A 16,180-nucleotide genomic window follows, 5' to 3' on the forward strand; every position below is an offset into this window, starting at 1 on the left:
TACCGGCGGTTTATCAAGGATTTCTCAAAAATTGCTAAACCACTATCTAGTTTTCTTGTCAAGGATGTCCCTTTTATTTTTACTAACGAGTGCCTTGAGTCTTTCAATAGGATCAAACAAGCTCTTGTCACGGCACCCATTATTCAACCCCCCAATTGGGAGCTACCATTTGAGATTATGTGCGATGCTAGCGATTTTTCCATTGGGGCGGTGCTTGGGAAAAGAGATGGTAAGGCCCTTCATGCGATTGCTTATGCTAGCAAGACTCTTGATGACGCACAAGCAAATTATGCCACCATGGAAAAGGAGCTTCTTGCGGTTGTCTATGCCTTGGAGAAGTTCCGTCCTTATCTCCTCAGTTCCAAAATTGTCATTTACACGGATCATTCGGCCTTGAATTACCTTCTTTCCAAAAGAAGGACGCCAAGCCAAGGCTTATTCGTTGGATCCTTCTCCTTCAAGAATCTGATATCGAGATCCGGGATAAGAAAGGAAGCGAGAATCTAGTGGCGGATCACTTATCTAGGTTGAAAGTGAGGGGAAGTGGTGAAAATCTCCCCATTGATGAAACTTTTGCGGATGATCACCTTTATGTTATTCAAACCAAGGTCACTCCTTGGTATGCCGATATTGTGAATTTTCTAGTTTGTGGGGCGATTCCTCCAGACTTAACCCCCCAACAACGGAGGAAGTTAAGGCATGATTGCAAGCACTATATTTGGGATGATCCGTGTCTATGGAAACGAGGTGTTGATGATATCTTGAGGAAGTGTGTCCCGGATGATGAAATTAGAGGAGTTCTTCATATGTGTCATTCGTCACCTAGTGGTGGTAACATGGGTGCCTCCAAAACCACGGCAAAGGTTTTGCAATCTCTTCTATGGTGGCCATCTCTTTTCAAGGATGCTTCGGTTTTTGTGAAGACTTGTGATAGGTGTCAACGAGTTGGGAACATCTCCAAGAGAGATGAAATGCCTCAAAATCCAATCCTTGAGCTTGAAATTTTTGATGTATGGGCTATTGACTTCATGGGGCCTTTCATATCTTCGCAAGGGAACACCTACATTCTTCTAGCGGTTGATTACGTGTCCAAGTGGATTGAGGCCATTGCCATCCCTGCAAATGATGCTAAAGTGGTCATCCAATTCTTCAAGAAGGTGATATTTCCTAGGTTCGGGATGCCCAAGGCAATTATTAGCGATGGTGGTGAAGGAAATATGTCTTTCACCCAAGGTGCATTAAGTCTAATACCAAGGTTCAGATTAATTGCGAACAATTAATTCAGTGAGATCAAGTGATCGGAACAGCTAGCTGGAGCAATGCTTCCGACCAGTGAGTTCTAATGAATATTAAGCTCACAACTTACTCTTGACTGAACCTACAAGGTCACACCAATGGCATGTAACAGATCACCGGATTAAATGAATTCGGAAATTCATTTAATAGCTTTTCGGGAATTAGTTGGAAAACGTATTATACGATACGACCTTGCATCGGAATCGTATATCGTATCGCGAATATTCGTAAGCTAGGCCAAACGAATAAATCGTATCGTACGACGGTGATTCGTCGTATACGAAACGATAAATAATATATCGGAAATATATTAATCGCGGATACGAGGAGGCAACGCTGCCAGCCCAACGAGCCAAGGCGCGCAAGCGCGCAAGGCCCACTAGGCGTAGCAGCGAGCCAGCGCGCAAGGCCCATGCCTTGGCTGGGCGCGCGCATGTGAGGAGTAGCAGCACCAGCGCACGCAGCGCGGCCCAAGGCCCAGCGCCTGTGTGGTGCGCGCGTATGGGCTTGCTGTCCGGTTCTTGCCCTTGTGGCTTGGCCGGATAATATTATAACCTAAGGGGTTATAATATTATTCTACACAAGTTTTCCTAATCTAATACACAATTTAGCCACACACAACAAACCATAAGGAGGAGAGAGAAACCCTAATTCTCTCTCAGCCTCCATGGATGTGTTCTTCCCAAAAGCACACACTCTTGAATGATTGTCTAAGCTACGATTATCAAGACGGATCTGAACTTGTCGGTGAACCAAGTAGAGGAACGACAAGTGGAGTTCTTTGTTCGTGTTCGTTGACATATTATTGTGGAAAACACGCTTCGAATGTAAGTTTGCTTAATCTGTGCTTTATACATGTTTCCTGACTTTGGTGATTGTTTCCGCACATGTTATTATGTTTAACTGTATTCCCCTACAGTGGTATCATGAGCCTTATGTAGTCAAAGAATGAATTAGCATGATTATTATTGTTTTTGCATCTGTCGAAAAATTTGGAATTTTTGTTGATTTTTCGGAATTTTTACGAATTATTGGATGAATTGCGTAATAATCAGGTCCGAAATCAAAAATATTCGTTTTTACGAGTTTTGAAACTCTAATTGGATTGAAAACAATTTTCCAAGATCAAGTCATGGGAACGGAATATCAAAAACAGGCCTCGAAGTGTCGTTTTTTGGGCGTTTTTGTTAATTTTTCATTAAAAATTAAAAGTGTCGAACAGTAATTCAATTAAAATGTCAATCTAAACTACTCGGAATTGCTTCACATTTTGACACAATCTTGCTGGGTATATTCTTGATCTATGGTAAAAATTTCAGATTTTTCCGATAAGTATAAACCCTAATTTTGCCTTTCCCCAATTCGTAAATTTGAAACCCTAATTGAATTTTAATTAATTTTGGTTTAATAATTCGGTTAATTGGGAAAGGGGATATAATTTCATGGGTCAATGACTAATTTTAAAAATTATTGGATTAAAATTTTGAATGGTTTCGTTAATTTTTATCGCACTTAAACCAAATTATTAAAAATCTGAAATTTAATTGTTTATGAACGATTTAAAGCATCGGATTTTATTAATTAAAGGTTCAAACTTTAATGTTGATTCGTTTGTTCTTAAAAGTTTGAATATTGTTAGCCCTTTGATTTAATATTTTACGAAATTGGATTGTCGTTAAAGTTTATTAAATCGTTAAAAATCGTTGTTTTTCGAAAATAAAAATCGTAACTTTTTGAAAAATAAATAAAATTAATGCAAGTTCGTGAAATTAAATTTAGTTTTAATTAAGTTGGTCTGTATCACGAACCAAGCACGAACACAAGTGTGGTGGACGTATGGCTCGTCGAGCCATACGGGCTGCTATGCATTGGCCGAGCCGCAGCGACACGGGCAGCAGCAAGCGTGCTGCGTGCCTCGTGCGCGCTGGGCGAGGAAGGGGCAGGAGTACGCTTGCGGGGCTGCGACGAAGCAAGGCGCGAGCCATGCGACGTCCATCACACACACGAACGCACAACACGCACGCAGGGGCAGCGATGCTGCGGGGACGCGCGCGCGCGAGGGGCCTGGGGTGTGCGAGCCTTGCTCGTGCGCCTCTTGGGCCACACGCAAAGCATGGGGCTAGGCGCAAGCCTAGCCCGACTACGTAATCGGACTTTTTTTGTTGAAAATTGTTTATTTCGTTGGGCTTCGTATATTTGCATTAATTTGGGCTAACGGGATATTTAATTTAATATTTTATTTGCTTGGGCCGGGCCGCGAGTTTTGATTTAATATTTCATTTGCTTGGGCCGGGCCGCGAGTTTTAATTTAATATTTCATAATTAATTATCCGGAAGAATTATTGGTTTGAGTGGGAGCCACTAAATGAAATTAAAATGAAATAATTATTTTAATTATTTTCGTAGGTCGCATTATTTTAATTAAATTCAATTTTAATTAGAATAAAGTTTAAGGATTAATAATTTGGAAATTTATTAATCTTTTAGGACGTGTTTATGTGAACGTGAATTTTAATTAATTCACGTAAATACTTGCATATTTATATGGGCCATTCGTTTTAGCACACGAATGGGTGAATGTATAGAATGTATATTTTATGTAATGCAGGTACTCCAAGTGACTAGTATGGCCATTAAGGATAGTTAAATACGGTGTGCGTACCGTTCTATCTTTGAATGTAAAGTTTTAAATATGGTCTGCGTACCATGGAAATTTTGATGTAATTTTATTATTTTCAAGTATTTCTAAGTTTAGAACTTTAAGTTAGCATTTGAACGAAGATTCAAGACGATGCCAAGCTAACAAGGAGGTGATGAAGATTGGATGCTTCAAGACAAGATGTTTTGGGCCATACTAGATCACCGTTTATTATGCTTGAATGTATGAATGTATGTATGCTTTGCATGAATAGGTTGTTTCATATGACTCGATTAGATTAAGTTCACTAAATAATCGAACCAACATAGAAACAAATAGGTCCAAAGTAATATTGAGTTTAAAAATTGCCTTCCAAATCAAGCACTTACAAAAATCTAAGGATCTAAGGTAGTAGGTTTACGCTAAAGCGAGGTGCTATTTTAGTTGACTTAGGTGGTAAGGCGTCCTAAAGGAGCACGTTGATTGTGGTTTCAACTCAAACAACAATGGCATTATGTTGTGGCAATGGGATAAATTATGGTATTAATTTATTAACCAAGAGTAATTTGGAGATTACTAGCAATAGGTTTTGCTTACCTAAAATCTTAAACTACTTAAGACATGCTAAAGTTGCTTAAGGATTTAGGACTTTTGGGGTCTTGGAATCGTTTCATTCAGTTTGGACCATGTTTTTGCTTTTTTGCATGAATGAAATGTTTAATAGCTTTGATGATTGTGTGAATGCTTTTATTTCAAGTTATTAAAGTATGATAAATGTTTTCTTTGCTATTTAATTCTGTAGAATAGTACATCATCAACCTTATTGCGTTCGGACAATAGAACTGCGATATTTCCTCGATCGATTGGTAACTAATTTTGAAAGCTATTCTCAAAGAAAAGGAGAATGAGAGCGTATCTTGAATGCTATTTTCTTATAGTGATCTTCATGGTTATTTTCAAACTAGAATTTGAATGGTAGACCAATTGGACTTCATATATTCAGAATACTGGGTAGTTTTGGAATAATGAAGTATTGAGTTAAAGACTCATGTATAACCAATGGTTAACAACCAATTTTCTTTTGATTCGATAATGAATTAGACTCATTGGATGTTGTCATTCAAAGTGAACAAAAGAAAGGGACTTTGTAAGCGTAACGAAGTAAGAAGATCAAGAAAAGAGTGAAATCTTTAGGACTATAAGAAAACGTGCTAGAAAGGATATGAAAGGGGAACAAAAGAAATGAATTCAATATTCAATTTCTACCTTGAAGTTTATGTTAAAGAGAAGCGACTTAGCAAATAAACTCCTATGGTATTAGATTACCGCTTGAGGTTCTAAACTCTTGTTAAGAACTCAAATTCCGGGAGCTAAGTCTGGTTATTGACCTACAAGTGGGAAATGAAACAAAGTTGTGCTACATTAATTGTAGAGTCCTCATGTTTGTTTTAAAGTCCTTCTAAAGGCTGGAACTTAATGGTATTATGTTCCATTAATCATCATAATCAATTTCTGTTTGGACAATGGAACGACTCACATTCAAAGTAAACAAAAACATTCGTTGAGTGTTTATTTGAATGAAATGGTCATTTAGGGGTTGAGTCATATGATTGATTAATAAACAAACGAATCTCTTCACACTCAAACTTCAGAAGGTTCAAATCAAACATTTTGATTTGTGTTCCACATATCTTTGGCCATGTCATACGAACATATCAACAAGTCAACATTCTAAGATTCCATGGCATGGATTTGGTTAATTTAAGACACGTGGGTCTTGCTTGTTGAACATGACATAGAAATGGACTATTGTTAGAAGTTTCTAGATAATGAAGTTCATGGGCAAAAGATGGATATTATGACTTACCTATTTCACAAGAATTTGAGAAATATATGGCTATATTTACTCAAAGTGAAATGTGTGAAATGCTTCAATGTAATTCACAAAAGGGTATAAAATCAACTTGGCAAGAATTTTGGAACATCTAGGCTGGGTCAAGGTGATATTTGCATGACCCAAGAAGGATTATCTAGATTGTTTATATGGCATTATAACAATCGAAGCTCCATAAGAATATGGTATGTCCAAATGGAGAAATCGGAATCTATTTCGATTAACGATAATCACGACTATTTTCCTATTTAGTTTCTAATTACACTCTCAAGTGACTATCTCACTAAACAAGGTTGTCAAAGCTAAGGATAAGATATCATAAGGATTGAACTTCGGTTCAGTACAACTTTTTAGTACATATATATCTAGGGTTCTCGAACCCAGTGGGAGTTAGTGTTTACATCAAACAAACTCAAGGATAGATATATGTTTCTTTATGAGCGACTCATAGAAACAAAAGGTATTGATTCTACCAAAAATCTGAGAACATATGGTTGTTGCTTAAGATAATGTCTTTTAGGAAACCATCATATTTCCAAAAAGGCAAGTGGGAGAAAAATGACCTCGAACGGACTTCAAGTCAAGAAACAAACAAATGTAGGATACTTAGGAGTCTTTGGAAAAGCTCCGTACTTAGAAGCCTTTGGAAGAGCTTCATGAAGACTTTAGAAGTGCTTCAAGAGAATTCTAATACTTAAGGGACTTGAGTAATGTCTTTATAGACACTAACGTTTGATGTTCAATACCTAGGTAATCGTATAAGGAATAGAATTCAACCAAGATAGATACATAGATATCTTGAGGAATGAAAACTATGAAGACTTTGAAAGTGCTTCAAAAACATACGACTTACAGGTTAGCTACGACGAATTAAAAATTCCCAAGTATGGTTTGAGGCCATCAGAAACATAAGTATGGTTCGAGGCCATACAAAATGGTTTGAGGCCATTTCATCCAAAGTACCTTCATCTTGAAGAATCAAATCTATGATTTGGTTGATTTGCATAAAGGGTTCACTCCCATTGGTTGCAAACATGTTTTCTAAACATACAACTTTGATTTGCATAAAGGGTTTACTCCCATTGGTTGCAAAAATGTTTTTAAAACATACAAAGATGATATTGTATACACATACAAAAGAGAAGCTAGATTGGTGGTTAAAGATTGTAAACAACTTCACGGCGTTGATAATGTTGAAATCTTTTTCACCAAGTCGGAATGCTTGAACTATTTTGGATAAATCTAGAAATCATTGCATATGGCAATATGGCAATTGAAAAACGAAACACCTTACTCAATTGGACTTGTAGAAAGGAATTGTGTACATTACACAATGTAAAAGTTTTGGATGCTAGATAAAAGAGCAAGCTCAAGAAATCTATTCGTAGATTAAAGCATGCAAGTGGGAATTGGACCATATTTGTCTAAAAGGCTATTAAGAAATCATAGCTTTATGAAAATATGGATCATCTTATAGATGAGGAGTTTAGTGGGAACTAAGTCAAGTTTATTGGTTCTATATATGAGATACATATCTCTCTATTGAAAATGACATTCAAATTCTAAGTGGTTAGATTTGAAAGTATTTGTCAATATTTGAACCATGGCGAAACTTAGAACATATTGGGCTAAAGATCTATTGGATAGGATCTGAAGCGTTGTTTGGATTCTGTAAAAGTAATTACTAAATCAAGCACAATGGAGAGACTCAAAAGAGACTCTCAACCTATATGAGTAAGTCTACGTTATGAATGCTTTAACTAAGTATAAAGCTAGGCTGTTATCACTAAAGTTAAGCATGAAGAACCTTGATGAGGTGCCTTCACCTTATATCACATGGCAATGCCAAGATTTTAGCAAGATTCAGTATCTCTTGAAACAGAATGAAGCTAAAAGTTACATGGATAGATTTTAAAATGCGAATGGTTTTTGCATTACAATCAATCATGTAAAATGTGATATATAGATCGCCAAGATAACTTGTGAACATTGGATCGTGACGAGTTTATACCAATCTCTATTGATCTAGATCAAAGATCATTGGAACAGTATCAAGAACATCCAATACATTTGGAGATGTAGGATGAACACTTGATAAGAGGAAGTGAAGATAACTAAGGTTTTGATGCTACATGCATTTGCCTAAGCAAAAGTTGAATCTTGTTGTTAGGCAAACCACAAACATACACGGGCAATCAGGCGTCGTGATTAAAAGGTGGTAACATAGGTTCTAAACCATGTGTGATGCATGGGAAACTGAATCAATGATTAGTTTCCAAGTTCTCAGTTGAAAGATGTATCTCCCACATCTATGTGAACTGGTTGGAGCATTCCAAAAGGAAGCATCATTTGAAATTCTTCATAATTGAAATGAATTCATTGTTGCCTAAGAAGCAATGAAAGGGAATTGTTTTTAGTGGGAGTTCTTCAATGAACTCAGGTTGATCACAAGTCTGCTACCTGGATGATTTTCCATTTTAGATATGATTATCATTCTAAACAGCAACGAAAGACTAGATCATACTAGAAACATATTCAAAGATCTTTTCATCTTACATCGAAAGGCTTTCGATAGAAAAGATGCTAAGGATAGCATAGTATGATAAACTAAACCTCTGCATTGAATGCGACACAACATTCATATGCAGAAATGGAATCAAGTTTGAGTTCCATGAATGTTTTAAGTATTGGGTGAAAGGCCTATATCTGTAAAACATTAAATGCTTGATTTTGGGTTAGAGGCCCACAAATTGGTAAGCATTTGGTTTAAACATTTATCATTTATGAAATTATATTTCATAGTTCATTTAATCTTGGTTTAGTATTAAATGATAAGTCCATGTGATTCAAATCATTCAAATGAGATGTCAAGATGGATTCTTCGACAAAGAAACACCCATAAGTGAACTTAAATATTGAAGTCACAAAGGATCCCTAATCCAGGTCATTGAAAGGTAGACGACCAATGACTAATGAAGATTAGATTTCAAGTTGATTTATAGTTCTGTTTCTTACACTAGATGGACTGGATGTCAGAAATCATTTGCATAGATACTTATTGGATCTTGTATCGGATTGACCATGAGAACATTTTAAGAGATTAAATTCATGTCATAAGTAGTTCTCATTAATGGTGATTAGAACCATTCCTCAGAACATGAGCGATTATGTCTGCTCGTTTGAGAATTAGTTCGCTTTGATACTAGCTAAACGCCGCACCGTAAAAGGAGGCTCTAAAAGCAGTTATTGGGCATACTATGAATCAAAGTGAGTGTTCATAGATTGCAAGAATGGATTGTCCTCCTATCTTTGATAGGATATGGTGTTTGTTGTGTAACAAGGCCTCTCGGAGAGTTAGATACTGTAAAATACATGGCCGTGCTCAGAATGGTTAGGCTTAACCTTCTGCAAAAGTTTGACAGTTGAACTCTGTAATCCGAGAAACACTTCTAGACCTAATAAGGATGACTTGGATCTTACCTTATGTTCAGTAAGTAACACTAAGTGACAAAGGAATGTGGATGCACACTTGTCTGAATGACAAGTGGGAGATTGAAGGAAATATGTCCTTCACCCAAGGTGCATTAAGTCTAATACCAAGGTTCAGATTAATTGCGAACAATTAATTCAGTGAGATCAAGTGATCGGAACAGCTAGCTGGAGCAATGCTTCCGATCAGTGAGTTCTAATGAATATTAAGCTCACAACTTACTCTTGACTGAACCTACAAGGTCACACCAATGGAATGTAACAGATCACCGGATTAAATGAATCGGGAATTCATTTAATAGCTTTTCGGGAATTAGTTGGAAAACGTATTATACGATACGACCTTGCATCGGAATCGTATATCGTATCGCGAATATTCGTAAGCTAGGCGAAATGAATAAATCGTATCATTATATCGGAAATATATTAATCGCGGATACGAGGAGGCAACGCTGCCAGCCCAACGAGCCAAGGCGCGCAAGCGCGCAAGGCCCACTAGGCGTAGCAGCGAGCCAGCGCGCAAGGCCCATGCCTTGGCTGGGCGCGCGCGCATGTGAGGAGTAGCAGCACCAGCGCACGCAGCGCGGCCCAAGGCCCAGCGCCTGTGTGGTGCGCGCGTATGGGCTTGCTGTCCGGTTCTTGTCCTTGTGGCTTGGCCGGATAATATTATAACCTAAGGGGTTATAATATTATTCTACACAAGTTTTCCTAATCTAATACACAATTCATCCACACACATCAAACCCTAAGGAGGAGAGAGAAACCCTAATTCTCTCTCAGCCTCCATGGATGTGTTCTTCCCAAAAGCACAAACTCTTGAATGATTGTCTAAGCTACGATTATCAAGACGGATCTGAACATGTCGGTGAACCAAGAGAGGAACGACAAGTGGAGTTCTTTGTTCGTGTTCGTTGACATATTATTGTGGAAAACACGGTTCGAATGTAAGTTTGCTTAATCTGTGCTTTATACATGTTTCCTGGCTTTGTGGATTGTTTCCGCACATGTTATTATGTTTAACTGTATTCCCCTACTGGTGGGTCTCATTTCAAGGGTGCTTTCTCAAAACTTCTCTCCAAATATGGTGTCATCCAAAGGCGAGGCCTATCCTACCATTCTATGACAAGTGGTTTTGCGGAGGTCTCTAACCGCGAGATCAAACTCATTCTTGAGAAGACGGTAGCCTCGAACCGTAAGGATTGGGCTTTGAAGCTTGATGATGCCCTATGGGCTTATAGAACGGCCTACAAGACTCCCATTGGAACAACACCCTATAAGCTTGTGTATGGGAAGAGTTGCTACCTCCCGGTAGAGATGGAATTCAAAGCCTTAAGTGCCATCAAGCATATCAACTTTGATCTAAAGAGTGCGGGAGAGAAGAGACTCCTAGACTTGCATGTGCTAGAGGAATTGCGCATGAATGCGTATGATTCGGCAAGTATCTATAAGGCCAAGTCTAAGGAATATCATGACCGGAAAATCACAAAGAAGGACTTTCAAGAAGGTAAGAAAGTCCTATTCTTCAACTCAAAGTTGAAGCTTTTTCCCGGAAAACTCAAATCCCGGTGGAGCGGTCCCTTTGAGGTAAAGAAAGTGTTTCCCTATGGTTCATTGGAGCTTTGGAACAAAGAAAAATGTGATTTCTTCAAGGTCAACGGTCATAGAGTGAAAAAGTATTTCGAAGGAGCCCACATTGGGACGGTTTGCACAACACATCTACAAGCAATCACTTGATCTTCTCCGTGAAGATACGTCAAGCTAGTGACGTTAAAAGAGCGCTTTCCGGGAGGCAACCCGGTGATCTCTAACCCTTGTCCTTTAAATTTTTCTTTCATTTCTTCATTTTTTGGCATTTTTGGTGTTTGGTGAGCTGTTGTTAGTCATTGGTTTTTGAGTAAATGGTGCATGGCTTGAATGAGAAGGGAAAGTGGGGACTTGTTGTGAATTAGGGCAAGTTCGGTCGAACATTATAGAGGTTCGGCCGAACCATTCAAAATGTTCGACCGAACTCCTTTTTGTTCGACCGAACATTTAGAGAACAGAATGTCCCAAAATCTGGTTTCGGACGAACTTTTAAAGAAGTTCGACCGAACTTGAAGCGAAGTTCGACCGAACTCCTTTTTGTTCGACCGAACATTAAGAGAATAGAATGTCCCAAAATCTGGGTTCGGACGAACTTTTAAAGAGGTTCGACCGAACTTGAAGGGAAGTTCGACCGAACTCCTTCTTGTTCGGCCGAACATTTCAGAGATCAGAATCCCCCAAATTCTTGGTTCGGACGAACTTTTAAATAAGTTCGACCGAACTTGAAGGGAAGTTCGACCGAACTCTTTCTAGTTCTGCCGAACTTTTCCAAAAATCAGGAACTTAAAAATTTGAGTTCGGCCGAACTTTGCCAAAGGTTCGACCGACCTTTAAGCATAGTTCGACCGAACTGTTGAAATTGTTCGGCCGAACTACTCGGGAAACAGAAGCTCTCAACTTTCCAGTTCGGCTGAACTTCGTAGGAAGTTCGACCGAACATTAAGGAGTTCGGCCGAACTCTCTTAATGTTCGGCCGAACCTGCTGGGAAATTTGGCCCCTTTATTTTCTTTTGCCCGATTCTCTCTCCTCACATTCAAGATTTCCGACCCTCATTTTCTCTTCTACTCTCATTTTCTCTCATCCTCATACTCCATTGCAAACAAAATTCAACTCCTCTCCATACTCCATCACAAATCCTTACTCCATTCACTCACAAATCAACTCCACAACAACAAAATCTTCATTCAAGTCCACAAATTCTTCAAAAAATCTGAAATTTCTCAACTTTGCAAATTTGGGGATATTCATCAACTTTCTCAAATTCTTCAAATTTATTGTAAGTATGGGTGTTTTATTGTTTTATTCATCCCCCTAATGGTTTTGAGTAGTCTAATTTGCACCTTATTACTTTTTTTCATGATTTAATCTTCGAAATTCATGTGTTAGGGTTTGAGAAATTGTTGAATGTGAATTGAGAAATTATTGATTTTTATTTTCTTTGTTGATGGATTATGTGTTGTTGGTAGTTTATATGTGTTGTTGATGGATTATTGTTTTTGTATGTATTGTGTTTCAACAGGCGTGGTTGTAGTTTTGGAGGTTGTGTTGAAATTTGTTGGGGGTGTGTTATTGGAGTTGATAATTGTCTCTTGCATTGGGAAGTTGTTGTTGTTGCTCTTGTGAACCTTGTGAAGTAACCCTTGAATCATCTACCGAACCCCCAAACACACTATGCCTCCTAACCCAACTAAAAAGAGAAGGGAAGGAGATGTCGGTTCTACCTCACAAATCATCCCACCCACCAATGTCTCAACAACCTATAGCATCCAATTCGAGTCCCAAAAGCATTGGGACAACTTTGAGCGGCTCTCCTCTAGAAAAATCTGAGCCACAAAATTCTATCATGAGCCTACTCTAGTCTCACTTGGGATTAAGGATGAAGTGATGCTATTGGTTGAAAACTTTGGATTAAAGGAGTTCACAAAGCTACATTGCGAGACCTATCCTAGGCTCACCTTAGAATTCCTATCCTCTATAGAGACAACCTCAACGGATGATGGGTTGCAAGTCCACTTTAGGATTTTCAATGAATCACATGAATTAAGCTCCTCCGAGTTGGGTGCACTATTTTGTTTCCCCCAAGATGGTGAAGCCCACACCAACTTAACCTCCACTCTAGTAGCCAATGGGTTTGCCTATAATGAGGCCCATTGGTGGAGCCAAATCACCGAGCATAACCACTTCCAAACAACCAATCTAAGGCATCGGAAATCATCCACCTAGCCCTCCGATATTTCTCTCGAATGCCTGCCTATTCCATCTTTTTCAAGGCAAGTCTAGGAGCTATGATTAAGGATGAGGTTGCTAGTCTATGGTTGGCCGATGAACCACGGACGCATTTCCGCAACGATTGTGTGGCATCCTTCATTAGCCGATGCTTGGGCACTATGGATGGGACCGTGAAGGGGGAAATCCACATGGGAGCAATTGTCACCTTTATTGCCAAGAGGATGGATAGAGGGAGACTTGCGGGTAGGTTGAGTGGTCTTGCTAGCATTGGTGGCCCGAATGATAAGTTTCTCAACATTGCGGCCCTCCAAAGCCAATGGTTCATCAACTACACCACAAGGAAAGATGCTAGGTGGATCGCCGTGGTCTACAAGGAGCAAGAGTGGTATGTCCTCCCCAACCACGACCTCACAAAAATTGATCGCACCAAGGCCAACCCATGGTACATCGGGCCGCAAGACATCACAAATGGTCTAACCTTGGTGGAAACCGAGCCACCACAACAAAAGGTGAGAGCACCCCGCCAACAAGCTCCCCAAGGGGAGCAAGGTACGTCATCTTCTTCTACCCCCTCCCCATTTATCTTTGAGGGTATTCAAAGTATCCTTAGTGATATCCTTCACGGGCAAGATCACTGGGGGTACTATGCACGGGCAAACTATGATGTTAATGTGAGGAACAACCTCATTGACCCGTACTTGAAATACCCTAACCACCCGCCCCAAGAAGGGCCAATTCCTCGTTAGGGGGGAGATGGCACACCACTCACCTATCCATACTATAGTGGACATGTTCCCCCCGAGGAGAGAGTTGCTCCTCCCCCTCCATATGATTCGACTAGGCCGGGCGGGGCGGACTTTGCGTATGACCCGGCATGCCCCGATGTTTACCCTCCCCATTCTGAAAATTAGGGGGCATGTTGGGGGACATACCAAGCGCCATCCATGTCGGTTTTCCCCATCGCCCCTAGATATGATTGGCCACCCTACACCGACGCCTCCGGGCCCGATGTGGATAGCCAATACAACATCTCCCGACCCCGCCTGATTTTGTTAGTGAATATGATCCATCGGGCATCTATTATCCCTACCGACCTCCTCAAGAGGACGGTGATGATCGTATGGACGATGCTTGAGTCTCCCCCCCCTTTTTGTGCCTTGATTAGATTATGTTGCTCGAGGACGAGCAAATGGTTAGCTTGAGGGGAAGATTTTAGCTAGCTTGGGGGGATGTTACTTGGGAGCATGTGGTAGGCTAGAAGGGGTAGCTTTTCGTAGTTGATGCTTGTTGGTGGTTGTTGGTTGTTTCTTTTGGTGGTTGCTTGCTTGTTGCTATTACTTGTTGGTTGATGGTTGTTGGTGTTCGTCGTTAGGAGTTGGATGTAGGTTGATGTTGCTTGTTAATGTTACTTGTTTGATGATTTTGCTTGCTATGAGCATGATTGGTGTTTGCTTGTGGTGCTTGATTCATGTCTCATCGATATCCTTAGTGGATGATTGATAAGCGTGTTTTCCGTCGTTGATAGAAAACCACCTATGCAAACAATATTTATAAAACCACTTCAACTACCGGCAAGCGGTAAGCAAAGGGATCGTCCCAAAGAAACGGTGAATTATTGAGTTGGAAGTCAATCTAGTTCGATCAAGGATTTGTTTTGAATTGTCACTTTTAAGAGTCTAAAAACAAATAAAGAACTATGTAAAATTGAATCAAGAAAAGGAAATGCTAGGGAGTCGGGGATAGCCTAGGGAAACCGGGGGAAATCAATTCAACTATTTAGCAATGGTGATCATGCAACGAAATGGTGATTAGGCAAACGGCATTTAAAGACGAACCCGCCACCTCTCGGATAGGGAACGCTAAGCGTCTAATCCACGGAAGAGCTTTCACCTAATCCTAGACTAAACTAACTAGCATATAATAGGTATCGCCATTTGATCAACACAAGATAGGTCCACAATTTCTTGCAAAACCTATCCTATGGTTCCACGGAAATCTAATCGAATAACATTTGCAACTACCACTCAACTAGCATGGATTTCCTATCATCAAATCTTATTTAATCACATGAATCAACCAACAATCAATAATCTATTTCCCCTAATTCATCCCCTAGATTCTCCCATTTCCCTAACCTAAAACTACTCACTAATCATCCTAACAATCAAGCTATCCATTAGTTCAAAACTAGCTATCATGAAATTAAAGGAGAAGAAGTAGAGAATAGGAAACTCAATTGCACAATCAAATCAAAAACTGAAAATCAAAGTAACAAGCAAAATTGAAATCAAGAACTCAAGGTATTGAGGAATTGTAAAACAATTATCAACTAAGAAAGTGAAAGAATTAAAGAACTAAGAATTCAATTGCATAAAGAAGAGAAGAGTTAAAGAAAATTACTGAATTGATGCTTGGAATTGAAGAGTTTCTCTCTCTAGATTTGAAGAACAAAATCACAAAACCTCTAGAATTGAAAGTGTAAAATATGAAATGTAAAATATGAAAGCGTAAAATGAAAATAATAAAAAATCCTATTTATACTAAACCCCAAATATAAGAGTTTTAAACTCGAAAACCCAATCCGGCGCAGTCGTGCGAACGTGCAGACCCAGGTGCGATCGCATCGGTGCGATCGTGCTGTGCGTCAATGCGAACGGGCCCTGCGACGATTCTTCTCCTTCGTGACATGCGATCGTGCTCAACAATCGTGCGATCGCACGACTGTGACTTGGCTAAATCTTAGGAAATCCTTGTGTGCTCGCACAGGAATTTAGTGCGAGCGCACCGAAATTCCGTGCGAGCGGGCTCCTCTGTGGTGCGGTCGCACGATTTCACTCATAGTTCCTGCATCGATTTTCCAGATTTGTGCGAACACACGAATTTGAGGCACGAGCGCACACACTGCCTTGACTTTTGGAGCCAACTCTTTAGACCCGTGCGAGCGCACAAAATGTCCATGCGATCGCACGGCACTGCCTTGACTTTTGGAGCTAACTCTGTAGACCCGTGCGAGCGCACAAAATGTCCATGCGATCGCACGGCACCTGCT

The sequence above is a fragment of the Spinacia oleracea genome, chromosome 5 (assembly GCF_020520425.1).
Source record: "Spinacia oleracea cultivar Varoflay chromosome 5, BTI_SOV_V1, whole genome shotgun sequence".
NCBI classification, from domain to species: Eukaryota; Viridiplantae; Streptophyta; class Magnoliopsida; order Caryophyllales; family Amaranthaceae; genus Spinacia; species Spinacia oleracea.